Here is a 15,549-nt window from a genome sequence, read left to right on the forward strand (position 1 = left end):
AATTACTTTAATAAAAACCTCTACACCATGGAACTGTGCTTCTTCAAACCTGAAGGTGAAAATGAACCAACTGGGAACCATGTTGAAATTTGAATTCCTGACTCACTCAGTAGATCTGGGTTTTCTTCTTCTTTTCTTTCTTTTTTAAGATTTTATTTATTTATTTGATAGAGATCACAAGTAGGCAGAGAGGCATGCAGAAAGAGAGACAGGAAGTGAAGCAGGTTCCCCGCCGAGCAGAGAGCCCGATGTGGGGCTAGATCCCAGGACCCTGGGATCATGACCTGAGCTGAAGGCAGAGGCTTTAACTCACTGAGCCACCCAAGCGCCCCAGGTCTGGGAGAGCTGATTTCTAGAATATAACTTTCCTTTAAGAAAGGTTTCCTTGCCTGTGTATTTAGGGGAAAAGAGTGGCTACTTAGGCAGATGAACTTGGAAAAGCCATAAAAGCTTGATAATTAGCTCCTTGGAGGCCATGACCCCTTGCTCATTAGCATGATTACTATACATGATTAAAGGACAATTCTAGGATGCAGCTGTTTGTTGTAAAATGGTTGTGACCTTTTCTTTGGGCAAGACGGCAATAGTCCTAAAGCTTCCCAGAGCAAGCTCAGTTTTGGATATCCTTTGCAGGGCACTGATGTATGTGAATTTGACTTTTTAACTGGTTCACAAATGTTGGGGCTCATTTGGATTTTGTGGGGAAAAAGGCAGATAATAGACATTCTTACATTCTAGTGATGTGACAGCACACATAGTAGCAATAAGGCTTGAGAGACACAGCCTAAATAACACAGATCAACAGGGGGAATTGAATCTGGGGAATTAGGAACAATGGGTTAGGAAGCTGATAGAACACAGTGGATGGCAAGGTATTCCAGACATCAGTGATTTCAGGAAGCACTACCTCCCTAGGTCAGAAAGGATAAAGAAAGGATGTGAAGCCTGATATCCAAAAGCCAGCAGACCCTGTGTGTACCAGAACTGGGGCTATGTGAGAGAACCCACCTAGTCAGAACTGAAGGAGATACTGCCAGAGATACTGCAAGAGGAGGGAGAATGGAGAAGGAGTACCCTACTTCTCTCCCTTTCCTTCCTGCCAATCTCTTGCCAGTTCCTTCCATTGGCCAGTCCTAACTGGAAGCTGGCAAGGAAGTCTGGGAAATAAAGTCTGATAGAGCAGAGCAGGCAGGCTGAGGGCTGGGAAAGTATGAGAGCAGATGAAAAATAACTGGCACAGCGACTCCTGTTGTGGTTCTATCTATTCTCATATATCTGGGCATATTTAATTCCCATACAATAACGTCACTGAATCCAACTACCAGGATCGGCTCCCTTTAAGATACTCTCTTCCTTCAAAGAGAGAGACACAAAGCCCCAGCAATTTCTGGATCCACCTCAAAGTGCATACATCATTATCTCTGTCAGATCCAAATGTGGCTTCACATGTGGTCAATGAACTACACAGGTTAAATAACAACAATTCTCCTTATCTAAAATAATAGGCAACAGGGGCACCTGGGTGGCTCAGCAGGTTAAGCCTCTGCCTTCAGCTCAGGTCATGATCTCAGGGTCCTAGGATCGAGCCCTGCACTGGGCTCTCTGGTCAGCCGGGATCCTGCTTCCCCCTCTCACTCTGCCTGCCTACTTGTGATCTCTCTCAGTCAAATAAATAAATAAAATCTTAAAAAAAATAGGCAACAGATAAAGTGGATGTGTGTATGTATAATTTAAAAACTTAGGTATGTTATATTTTTATTTTCATATATTTCCTATATTTTATTATTTAAAACTACTATAGTTCTCATTTCTGAAAATGTCATTAGGATGATATTATTATTATTATTATTATTATATTTTTACCACCCTTTCCAAATTCCCTTTGCCATGATGTAGTTGGCATTCTTTACCTGATAGAATGACACAAACCTTTATTTCTGAGTCATGTGTATCCTCAGTGGTCCTATCTTTAACAGACAACTGTAGTTTTCTACTGAATTTACTTTTGGACATGAAAGTACTAAGAAGAACTCACTAAATCCCCTGGGTGCCAAACCTGGTCCTCTCTTACCCCTACTATACAGAAACAAACTAATATCCCCTTGGGATTCAGGATGTATTACCCAGACAGCTCATGAAGTCCCCTTCTCTATCTGCCTATTGCTCTGAGGCAGTGGCATAAGGAGGCCCCAAATTGCCACATTTCATGATGCGAGTCAGTGGGAACATTCTGTATCCCTTTGGTAAAGCATCCTACCCTGCCCCTTGACAACCCAAAACTCTAAACCTCTAGACCAAGTTTTCAAGAATTGTGATAGACTATCAGGTAACAGTGAAAGTGTTCTTTAACAATTCCACCCCATTGATCTCTGGACTTATAAATTCTGTGGAAAAAATGGCACCATATATTGCTCCCAGCTGGAGGCATTCTATAGGGTAACTCCCCCTTCCAACATTGTTTCCCAGCTGATCCTATAAATAAATATATATAAGATTGACCTTAAGAGAGTCTTGATGTCCACTCTTGTTGTTTTGCTCCCCCTCCCTTCCTCCAAACTTAAGCCTTATAGAAACTCCCTATGATGATATGAGACGGACATAGAAACTTGGATCTGGTTTACAGATGTATCCACACAACATTAGGTAGCACCAACAAGAAACAGACTGCTGTTGCATTCAGACCTTTCAAGGTGGGCCTGAAGGACAGTGGTGAAGAGAAATCTCCCCAGTAGACAGAACTTTGAGCTCTTTGCTGAACAGGAGAGATAGCCAGAGATAAGAATCATTAGACAGTGGCTAATGGTTTGGTTGGTTGTTTGGGGACCTAGAAAAAAACTGAAAGATTTATGACAAGGAGATCTAGGGAAGGGGGTCTGATTTCTCAAAATGGATGGAACATGATCACGTATGTGTCTAATCTAATAACTTCCCAATGCCTGCAATGCCAACTTCTGCCTGCAATGCTTCTGTTAGTCCCCCTATTGATGGGTCATAGAATGTTCTATTTATCCTCATGGTATCTTGTAAAACCTTTCTCTGTTCAAGAGACTCTTACACATCAAAAGAAGTAAGGCATTTATCACTTGATAATGAATTTCTGCTGTGCATGCACAGCCATATTGCTTGGTGGATCAGATAGCACCCAGTTCATGATGTTGTCTGCCTACTAATTTGGTGTTCTGTGGTCAAACTTTCAGTCTCTACAAGAGTTCAGTAGAAAACCAGCAGCTGTTTCTCAAAAGCATAAATTACAGTTGTCAGAATATGCTACAGATTTGCTCTGAACGATAGAACACAGAGATATTTTGGTCTAGAGATTAATATCAATATATACTTAGTAAGCCCTCAAAACTCATTATTTCTCTTTGATACTTAGTTACCCTGGTACATGACCTTGGGTCCCTTTGGGGTTGACTTAGAGGAAGACTTACATATTATTGTATTTCTGATAGTGCTGAAGATCCCTTCCTAAGGAAACCTAGTCTTCTCTTCATCAGGGAATTGGGGCTCCTGTGAGGTGGCAAAGCTCTGGGAATTAAAAGAGAAATAACTTCCTTTTGCAGTTACTCAAATCATGTTTCTGCTGACCTAGAATTTTTCTGCTTTTGTGAAGTAATGCTTTAGTAGGATGTCCATTCTTCTTTTGAAAGGTAATCCCAGCAATTCAAACTTAAAACTCTCTTTACCCCTTTTGCAGATTATAGTAACTGTACCCATCTTGTCTGCTGGTTAAGCACTGTCTGTTGGACTGATTGCCCCAGGATCCCATCATCCCCACTGAACCAGAAAGCCCATTTCATTGGAAATTCTCCAGATGTCATTCTCACAGGGCTGTTCACAGCTTCTGGTTGTCTCCTTACCAGAGCATGTCTCAAAGCCTTAACAAAGGACAGTCTCTGGGTCCTTCTAGGAGGCATAATCAGGTGGTGGGTTAAGTGGGTTGCACAAAATAATTCCTTTCAGGTTTCTCATATTCCTGAGTCTTTGACATTATTCCAGGGAAGTCTGAACCTCTGTGCTTTGTTAAACATAGACTGCTGTTGGATCAATAGTCAACCAACAGTTAACCGAACAGCCAAATTAGTAGAACTAATTCCAGCTCTTCAAACTAGCACATAAAGTCCAGAATCTTGGATAATAATACCCATATTAATAAATGTAGTCTAGTCCAGTATTTTTTTCATCTCAGGTTCTTATGGATATAAACTTAGCAAAATTTTGCTGTTGTTTTGGTATATAATCTATCTCTAGGTGCAGACTGAGGATGCATGGATCTTACTCTAACTATGGGTTTGGAGGTAATGAGCAGAGTGATGGCAAATCTTCAGAATAGGCTTTTCCTTGAAAACTTATCATGTCAGATGAGTGGCCACAGATGGTGTGGAAGGAGGTGTTTGTACTGGTAAGAAAGGCTTAGTGGATTTGGGATGCAATGTTCTTAGATTTTGCAAATCTACCCAAATGTCTTCACCTCAGTTTCAAGTTCCCACAAGCCAGACTAACATAACCTAATCTTAACATGAGTCTTGATATTGTGAAAGCTGTACTTGTCTTGTAATTTGGGAAGTCTGTACAACTAGATTTTGATCTAATCTTCAGTGTGTGATATAAAAATAGGAAGTTCTATTAGCACCATCATGGAAGATCTCCATTTCTTTGACCATGCCCTGACTTGAGCCAAGAGTTTAAAACCCTGAACTTAGTGCTTTCTTCTAATAAGTTCTCCAATGCCACATGAAGAAGCCAGTCCTTCTTCATTACTATCATAATCATCAATACTACCCTAACTATCAAGTACAGTAGCTCCTTTATGTCTCAAAGTCTTGTTTTCCAATGGCCCTTCACCTCAAGTCAGCACAGATGATAGTATAAGTCACTGTGATATTATAGATTTGGCTCATAACTGCTTTCAAGGTCAAATAGGTAAGCATTCTCAGAATTCCTGAATCTCCAAGTTTCTGGAACTACTTTTGGGATTGGCCAGGAACCAGCCAGGGCAAGGAATGCATCTTGTCCTACCACACAGTGCCAAATGGCCATGAACCATATATCTCTACTCCCACTGCTTCCAGCCACAGTTCTTTGGAAGTAGGAGGTTGTTCAGTCAGCAGCATATAAATGACTGGCAATGAAGGGCTCTGCCCAGAAAGAAGAACTGCTCTAGTCAAGTCTCTCATTTAGAAAATATAATGGATAAGAGGCAAGAACTCCTCAGGTTTGGTAAAAATTTGAAGGCCATGTTTTTTTTTGTTGTTGTTGTTTTTTAGATTTTATTTTTATCTATTTGACAGACAGAAATCACAAGTAGACAGAGAGAGAGGAGAAAGCAGGCTCCCTGCTGAGCAGAGAGCCCGATGTGGGGCTCAATCCCAGGACCCTGGGATCAGGACCTGAGCCAAAGGCAGAGGCTTTAACCCACTGAGCCACCCAGGCGCCCCTGAAGGCCATGGTTTAAACTGATGAAGAAGCAAAGATGACTCCTTCTAGGAAGAGAAGAATGGAGGAAAAACAGAGCAGATGGGAATAAGTAGAGACTAAGAAGTTTGTAAGGAGAGAGTGAGGTGCACCTTCACTGGGTGTCATTGTGCACAAGGTTCTGCTTATTTCCTCATGTGGGTTCCTCAAGAGGGCCCTTTATCTTTATTTTATATTTATTTTAAAATAAATGAGCAAAAGCAAATCCAACAAAACAAAGCCCTCCCTTTCACTTGAACTGTTTGCCTGGTCACTCTTCCTTAAGACCAAAATATCCTTGCCTGGGGAAGAAAGGAACATCTCTAATACATCGTTGTAGTAAATGAGGTAATTTGAGTGAAAGACTGGATGTAGAGGGGAAAAAAAAGAAACTTGTCTTCACAATCAGATAGCTCAGAGTTCCAATTCTGGGCCTACCACTTATTATTTGCATGACCTTGGGTAGCTTAACCTCCCTGTACCTCAACTTTCTCAACTGTAAAATGAAAATAATAGTTCGACTTGAAATGCCCCTCCAGACCTACCAATTTCCATTTGTGAACCCATCCTTCAAAGTCAAGCTTAAGTGATATCTCCACAATTCCTTCCTAAGTCCCTAAGGGGAGTCACCTTCCTTCTGTGCCTCAGTTGATTGATCCTACTCTGCCTCACATACTACTTTTTATATACCTGCTTCATCTCCCTGAGCATCCTGCAGTTAAGGGTCATGTCCATTCATCCTCTGTCCCTAATGGGGCATAGCAGAGAGGACATACAGAATAAATGTTTCTGGAGTGAGAGAAGCATATACTTTCCATTAGAACCACTTTCTTTCTTTTTTTAAAATTTCAACTCCTTTTCTTAAAAATAAAATTCCAAATTTCATTTTGGAATTTCATGCAAAATGGAATTTCATTTCATTTTGGAGTTCCATGGAATTCATTTTGGAATTTCGTACTATATTTCATGCAGTGATTAGATAACAATTACAAAATTAATTTGCTCTTTAGCACTAATTAATGTTATGTGAGTATTTTGGGTTTTCTTCAGCTTAAATTTTAGTGAATGCAAAGTAAGGCCTCAAGGGAATGTAAAAACATAAAAAAATGATCTATGACTCTATTAGAACAATGAAAAGAATTTAGAAATGTAGAAAAATGCATAGGAAAAATCAAGATCTTCAGTGAAGAACAGAAAAGGCAGATGGTAAAAATTAATTATAAGATGGGGATGATTTTTCAACCAATTATTTCAACATTGGGTCCAATATGATTTGAAAGATGAGGTTATTTCAGGTAATTTAGAAACAACCCTTGGGTACTCTGCTTTTATGAATAGTCCAAACCTAGACATTACCTAACTGCTAAATGGTTAATGATCATGCTCTGTGGGGACATGCGGACATCCCTGCATTTTAACATGTCAAACAGCTGTTAGTTAAGCAGACACTCCCAACCATGTTCTTTCTCTGTATTCCCATAGAAAGAAAATCATAAGTGTGCAGAGTGAAGTTCAACTTGAAATACATATTTAAATTAGTTATAAATTCTTGGTCAATATGTATAACTATAAGTAATTAAGAATGGTATCATTGGGCGCCTGGGTGGCTCAGTGGGTTAAGCCGCTGCCTTCGGCTCAGGTCATGATCTCAGGGTCCTGGGATCGAGTCCCGCATCGGGCTCTCTGCCAGCAGGGAGCCTGCTTCCTCCTCTCTCTCTCTGCCTGCCTCCCTGCCCACTTGTAATCTCTCTCTGTCAAATAAATAAATAAAATCTTTAAAAAAAAAAAAAAGAATGGTATCATTATTAGGGGAGAAGATGAATATGTTCTTAGAAGGGAATGTAAATAGACTGAAATCTCCAAAGGCACGAATTAGCTGAGTTCATTAGTTACCTGATGTGGAAGACTTACCCCAACTTCATAACTTTGAAATTAGCACAAATTAGAAAGATGGTATATAAGCTGATTCTCACTCCTCCCCAACAAATAACTTCATTTCTTTTTTTTTTTAAGATTTTATTTATTTGAGAGAGAGAGAGAGCGAGCATGAAAGGGGCAAGGGGTAGAGGGAGAAGCCGGCTCCCTGATGAGCAGAAGGACTGATGTGGGACTTGATCCTGGGACTCCAGGAACAGGACCTGAGCCGAAGACAGTTGCTTAATCAACTGAGCCACCCAGGTGCCCAATAACTTCATTTCTAACAAATGTAAACCAGAATCACTATATTCTCTCTTCATTTAAACAGACCACCATGATATCTAGTGATAAAATCCTTTTAGAACAATGTTGAGTTGTAGTGAAAGGATTTTACTAGAGCTGTCCAAAGACTACCAGCTGACATCAGTTATATTCCAGGAAGGAAACTAGATAACAAAATCCAATAAGCTCAAATAACTGCATCCCAGTGGGCTGGGCTCAATTTCAAAAGTGAATGTTGGTGACTATCAGAGCCCTGTCTACTGATGGGGAATTTCTTTTTTATTTTTTTTAATTTTTTATTTTTTATAAACATATATTTTTATCCCTAGGGGTACAGGTCTGTGAATCGCCAGGTTTACACACTTCACAGCACTCACCAAAGCACATACCCTCCCCAATGTCCATAACCCTACCCCCCTTCTCCCAACCCCTTCCCCCCAGCAACCCTCAGTTCTTTTTGTGAGATTAAGAGTCACTTATGGTTTGTCTCCCTCCCAATTCCATCTTGTTTCATTTATTCTTCTCCTACCCACTTAAGCCCCCATGTTGCATCACCACTTCCTCATATCAGGGAGATCATATGATAGTTGTCTTTCTCTGTTTGACTTATTTCGCTAAGCATGATACGCTCTAGTTCCATCCACGTTGTCGCAAATGGCAAGATTTCATTTCTTTTGATGGCTGCATAGTATTCCATTGTGTATATATATATACCACATCTTCTTTATCCATTCATCTGTTGATGGACATCTAGGTTCTTTCCATAGTTTGGCTATTGTGGACATTGCTGCTATAAACATTCGGGTGCACGTGCCCCTTTGGATCACTACGTTTGTATCTTTAGGGTAAATACCCAGTAGTGCAATTGCTGGGTCACAGGGCAGTTCTATTTTCAACTTTTTGAGGAACCTCCATGCTGTTTTCCACAGTGGTTGCACCAGCTTGCATTCCCACCAACAGTGTAGGAGGGTTCCCCTTTCTCCGCATCCTCGCCAGCATCTGTCATTTCCTGACTTGTTGATTTTAGCCATTCTGACTGGTGTGAGGTGATATCTCATTGTGGTTTTGATTTGTATTTCCCTGATGCCGAGTGATATGGAGCACTTTTTCATGGGTCTGTTTGCCATCTGGATGTCTTCTTTGCAGAAATGTCTGTTCATGTCCTCTGCCCATTTCTTGATTGGATTATTTGTTCTTTGGGTGTTGAGTTTGCTAAGTTCTTTATAGATTTTGGACACTAGTCCTTTATCTGATATGTCATTTGCAAATATCTTCTCCCATTCTGTCAGTTGTCTTTTGATTTTGTTAACTGTTTCCTTTGCTGTGCAAAAGCTTTTCATCTTGATGAAATCCCAATAGATCATTTTTGCCCTTGCTTTCCTTGCCTTTGGCGATGTTCCTAGGAAGATGTTGCTGTGGCTGAGGTCGAAGAGGTTGCTGCCTGTGTTCTCCTCCAGGATTTTGATGGATTCCTTTCTCACACTGAGGTCCTTCATCCATTTTGAGTCTATTTTCGTGTGTGGTGTAAGGAAATGGTCCAATTTCATTTTTCTGCATGTGGCTGTCCAATTTTCCCAACACCATTTATTGAAGAGGCTGTCTTTTTTCCATTGGACATTCTTTCCTGCTTTGTCGAAGATTAGTTGACCATAGAGTTGAGGGTCTATTTCTGGGCTCTCTATTCTGTTCCATTGATCTATGTGTCTGTTTTTGTGCCAGTACCATGCTGTCTTGATGATGACAGCTTTGTAATAGAGCTTGAAGTCTGGAATTGTGATGCCACCAACTTTGGCTTTTTTTTTCAATATCCCTTTGGCTATTCGAGGTCTTTTCTGGTTCCATATAAATTTTAGAATTATTTGTTCCATTTCTTTGAAAAAGATAGATGGTACTTTGATAGGAATTGCATTAAATGTGTAGATTGCTTTAGGTAGCATAGACATTTTCACAATATTTATTCTTCCAATCCAGGAGCATGGAACATTTTTCCATTTTTTTGTGTCTTCCTCAATTTCTTTAATGAGTACTTTATAGTTTTCTGAGTATAGATTCTTAGCCTCTTTGGTTAGGTTTATTCCTAGGTATCTTATAGTTTGAGGTGCAATTGTAAATGGGATTGACTCCTTAATTTCTCTTTCTTCTGTCTTGTTGTTGGTGTAGAGAAATGCAACTGATTTCTGTGCATTGATCTTATATCCTGACACTTGACTGAATTCCTGTACCAGTTCTAGCAGTTTTGGAGTGGAGTCTTTTGGGTTTTCCACATAGAGTATCATATCATCTGCGAAGAGTGGTAATTTGACTTCTTCTTTGCCGATTTGGATGCCTTTAATTTCCTTTTGTTGTCTGATTGCTGAGGCTAGGACTTCTAGTACTATGTTGAATAGCAGTGGTGATAATGGACATCCCTGCCGTGTTCCTGATCTTAGCGGAAAAGCTTTCAGTTTTTCTCCATTGAGAATGATATTTGCGGTGGGTTTTTCATAGATAGCTTTGATGATATTGAGGTATGTGCTCTCTATCCCTACACTTTGAAGAGTTTTGATCAGGAAAGGATGCTGTACTTTGTCAAATGCTTATTCAGCATCTATTGAGAGTATCATATGGTTCTTGTTCTATCTTTTATTGATGTGTTGTATCACATTGACTGATTTGCGGATGTTGAACCAACCTTGCAGCCCTGGGATAAATCCCACTTGGTCGTGGTGAATAATCCTTTTAATGTACTGTTGAATCCTATTGGCTAGTATTTTGGTGAGAATTTTCGCATCTGTGTTCATCACGGATATTGGTCTATAGCTCTCTTTTTTGATGGGATCCTTGTCTGGTTTTAGGATCAAGGTGATGCTGGCCTCATAAAATGAGTTTGGGAGTTTTCCTTCCATTTCTATTTTTTGGAACAGTTTCAGGAGAATAGGAATTAGTTCTTCTTTAAATGTTTGGTAGAATTCCCCCGGGGAAGCCTTCTGGCCCTGGGCTTCTGTTTGTTTGGAGATTTTTGATGACTTTTTCAATCTCCTTACTGGTTATGGGTCTGTTCAGGCTATTTCTTCCTGGTTCAGTTGTGGTAGTTTATATATTTCTATGAATGCATCCATTTCTTCCAGATTGTCAAATTTGTTGGCGTAAAGTTGCTCATAGTATGTTCTTATAATAGTTTGTATTTCTTTGGTGATCTCTCCTCTTTCATTCATGATTTTATTTATTTGGGTCCTTTCTCTTTTCTTTTTGATAAGTCTGGCCAGGGGTTTATCAATTTATTAATTCTTTCAAAGAACCAGCTCCTAGTTTCGTTGATTTGTTCTATTGTTTTTTTTGGTTTCTATTTCATTGATTTCTGCTCTGATCTTTATGATTTCTCTTCTCCTGCTGGGCTTAGGGTTTCTTTCTTGTTCTTTCTCCAGCTGCTTTAGGTGTAGGGTTAGGTTGTGTACCTGAGACCTTTCTTGTTTCTTGAGAAAGGCTTGGACCTCTATATATTTTCCTCTCAGGACTGCCTTTGTTGTGTCCCACAGATTTTGAACCGTTGAATTTTCATTGTCATTTGTTTCCATGATTTTTTTCAATTCTTCTTTAATTTCCCGGTTGACCCATTCATTCTTTAGAAGGATGCTGTTTAGTCTCCATGTATTTGGGTTCTTTCCAAACTTCCTCTTGTGGTTGAGTTCTAGCTTCAGAGCATTATGGTCTGAAAATATGCAGGGAATGATCCCAATCTTTTGATACCGGTTGAGTCCTGATTTAGGACCGAGGATGTGATCTATTCTGAAGAATGTTCCATGTGCACTAGAGAAGAATGTGTATTCTGTTGCTTTGGGATGAAATGTTCTGAATATATCTGTGATATCCATCTGGTCCAGTGTGTTGTTTAAGTCCTTTATTTCCTTGTTGATCTTTTGCTTGGATGATCTGTCCATTTCAGTGAGGGGAGTGTTAAAGTTCTCTACTGTTACTGTATTATTGTTGATGTGTTTCTTTAATTTTGTTATTAATTGGTTTATATAGTTGGCTGCTCCCACGTTGGGGGCATAGACATTGAAAATTGTTAGATCTTCTTGTTGGACAGACCCTTTGAGTATGATATAGTGTCCTTCCTCATCTCTTATTATAGTCTTTGGCTTAAAATCTAATGGATCTGATATAAGGATTGCCACTCCTGCTTTCTTCTGATGTCCATTAGCATGGTGAATTCTTTTCCACCCCCTCACTTTAAATCTGGAGGTGTCTTCGGGCTTAAAATGAGTTTCTTGGAGGCAACATATAGATGGGTTTTGTTTTTTTATCCATTCTGATACCCTATGTCTCTTGACTGGGGCATTTAGACCATTAACATTCAGGGTAACTATTGAAAGATATGAATTTAGTGCCATTGTATTGCCTGTAAGGTGACTGTTACTGTATACTGTCTCTGTTCCTTTCTGATCTACCACTTGTAGGCTCTCTCTCTCAATATTTCCTGTAGAGCTGGTTTGGTGTTTGCAAATTCTTTCAATTTTTGTTTGTCCTGCAAGCTTTTAATCTCTCCTTCTATTTTCAATGATAGCCTAGCTGGATATAGTATTCTTGGCTGCATGTTTTTCTCATTTAGTGCTCTGAATATATCATGCCAGCTCTTTCTGGCCTGCCAGGTCTCTGTGGATAAGTCAGCTGCCAATCTAATACTTTTACCATTGTATGTTACAGACTTCTTTTCCCGGGCTGCTTTCAGGATTTTCTCTTTGTCACTAAGACTTGTAAATTTTACTATTAGGTGACGGGGTGTGGGCCTATTCTTATTGATTTTGAGGGGCGTTCTCTGAACCTCCTGAATTTTGATGCTCGTTCCCTTTGCCATATTGGGGAAATTCTCCCCAATAATTCTCTCCAGTATACCTTCTGCTCCCCTCTCTCTTTCTTCTTCTTCTGGAATCCCAATTATTCTAATGTTGTTTCGTCTTATGGTGTCACTTATCTCTCGAATTCTCTCCTCATGGTCCAGTAGCTGTTTGTCCCTCTTTTGCTCAGCTTCTTTATTCTCTGTCATTTGGTCTTCTATATCGCTAATTCTTTCTTCTGCCTCATTTATCCTAGCAGTGAGAGCCTCCATTTTTGATTGCACCTCATTAATAGCTTTTTTTATTTCAACTTGGTTTGAGTTTAGTTCTTTTATTTCTCCAGAAAGGGCTTTTATATCTCTGGAGAGGGTTTCTCTAATATCTTCCATGCCTTTTTCAAGCCCGGCTAGAACCTTGAGAATTGTCATTTTGAACTCTAGATCTGACATATTACCAATGTCTACATTGATTAGGTCCCTAGCCTTTGGTACTGCCTCTTGTTCTTTTGTTTTGTGGTGAATTTTTCCGCCTTGTCATTTTGTCCATATAAGAGTATATGAAGGAGCAAGTAAAATACTAAAAGGGTGGCAACAACCCCAGGAAAATATGCTTTAACCAAATCAGAAGAGATCCCAAATCGTGAGGTGTGAGAAAGGGGATAAAAAGAGGTTCAAAAAGAAAGAAAGAAAGAAAGAAAAGAAAAGAATTTTAAAAAGAAAACGAATAAAGTATAAAAAAGAAAAAATATATATATTAGATAAACTAGTTAAAAACGTTAAAAAAGAAAACGGTAAAAATAAAAGAAATTTAGCAGAAGAAGAGAAAAAAAATGAAAAAGAAAAAAATTAAATTAACTGCACGACTAAAAAATCACAGGGAGAAAGCCATGAGTTCCGTGCTTTGTTTTTCTCCTTCTCTGGAATTCTGCTGCTCTCCTTGGTATTGAAACCGCACTCCTTGGTAGGTGAACTTGGTCTTGGCTGGATTTCTTTCTTTTTTTTTTTTTTTAAAGATTTTATTTATTTGACAGAGAGAAATCACAAGTAGGCAGAGAGGCAGGCAGAGAGAGAGAGGGGAGAAAGCAGGTTCCCTGCGGAGCAGAGAGCCCGACGCAGGGTTCGATCCCAGAACCCTGGGATCATGACCTGAGCCGAAGGCAGAGGCTTTAACCCACTGAGCCACCCAAGCGCCCCTTGGCTGGATTTCTTGTTGATCTTCTGGGGGAGGGGCCTGTTGTAGTGATTCTCAAGTGTCTTTGCCCCAGGTGGAATTGCACTGCCCTTACCAGAGGCCGGGCTGAGTGATCCGCTCGGCTTTGCTTTCAGGATATTTTGTTCCCTGAGCGCTTTCCGTAGAGTTCCGGAGACGGGAATACAAATGGCGGCCTCCTCGTCTCCGGCCTGGAGGAGCCGAGAGCCCGGGGCCCCGCTCCTCAGTGCGCCCTCAGAGAACAGTGCCCAGTAATTCCCGTCTGCCTGACCACCGGCCGCGCTCCGAGCTCACCGAGCCTGTGACGGGTTCAAGGTAACCCCAAGCTGCGAGCTTACTGTCGGCTCTGTCTCTGTAGCCGGCTTCCCCGTTCCAATACCCACAAGCTCTGCGACACTCAGACACCCCCGATCCTTCTGTGACCCTGCAGGACCTGAGGCCACGCTGACCCCGCTTGGGCTTCACCCCGGTTTAGCCTCTGGAGCGATGTCCCTCAGCGGAACAGACTATTAAAAGTCCTGATTTTGTGCTTCGTTGCTCCGCCGCTTGCCGGGAGCCAGCCCTTCCCCCCGGGGTCTATCTTCCCGTAGCTTTGGATTTACTTCTCCGCCAGTCCTACCTTTCAGAAAGAGGTTGTTTTTTTGTTTCTAGAATTGCTGTTCTTCTTCTCTTCGATCTGCTGATGGATTTGCAATGTTTGCAATCTTTAGATAAGCTATCAAGCTGATCTCCTGCTAGCTGAAGTAGTCTCAGCCTGCTACTTCTCCACCACCTTGAGTCCTCCTCCTGATGGGGAATTTCTGATTTATTTTTAGATGGCTGTGGAATGTGGTCTGGGGCTTGTGGCTGGGTGGACTGTGGCAGTAATGGGTGAGACACAGCCTCTGCAGCAGGGACTGAGTATAAAGATTTTGTCTGGCAGACAGAATGTGAAAGACCAGGGCTGAGGGTCGGCTACAGATGAGGTGGTGGTGCCCTAATGCAAGGGGAAGCAGAGGGACCAGGAAAACTGAATATAGGGGCTGTCTGCAAGGGCCTGATCCTTCGTACCTAGGAGGAGAACAAAAAGAAAAGTATGTGTGGGTACTCACATTCTCAGTGGATTAGGTGGACAGGGCTTTTGGGACCAAGGGCCAAAGCCCCTGTTATGAGAATTGGGGCACAAGGTGTGGCTAAAGGACAATTTTAGTAGTCTCAAGGACAACTAGATGCCCAGATGGCTAAACCAGGGTAGAAGATGGGGGCACAGAATAAGCAGCAGGTGCTTAGCTCTTGTCTTAGGTCAGGATTAGTCCAGGGAAATGAAAAGCCAGAAGAGCAGAGCCTACAGTGGGGGTTGTGGGGGGTATCAAGCAGTCACCATAGCCAGGAGGCAGTGGGGAGAACAAGAGAATGAACAGTTGGCTGGCAAGGCCTCCCAGTGCTGTCCCAGGTAGGTTAGCACAGGCTGTCGTGGCCTAAACAGCAGGGTGCTGTTTCTGGTTCTGCCATCAAATGATGTTAGACAAATCTCTCAGAACCTCATTTTCCTCTTCTGAAAAACAATGGTAATAACACTGGTTCTCCCAACAGTCTGGGTTGACATCTTGTTCTCCTTCCCTGGCTTCTTGTCTTCCACTTGGGCCCTTGGATTTAGAGAAAATGTTAGCCTATTGCCTGTCTTCAGCTCTCTTCTCTCATTTTCTACTGTCTTCCTGGATTCCCTTGTCTACTCCTACAACTACACCTTTAGATTTGGCCTCTTTCTTGGACCTCAGTATACTAGTAAGTATTCATTAGGTTAGTTAGGGTAGGCTTATCTGCTGTAATAAATATATGATAACTAGGTAATGGCTGAAGCATGATAAAAATAAATTATTTGCTCAAGGAAACC

The sequence above is a fragment of the Neovison vison genome, chromosome 8 (assembly GCF_020171115.1).
Source record: "Neovison vison isolate M4711 chromosome 8, ASM_NN_V1, whole genome shotgun sequence".
In the NCBI taxonomy this organism is placed as follows: domain Eukaryota; kingdom Metazoa; phylum Chordata; class Mammalia; order Carnivora; family Mustelidae; genus Neogale; species Neogale vison.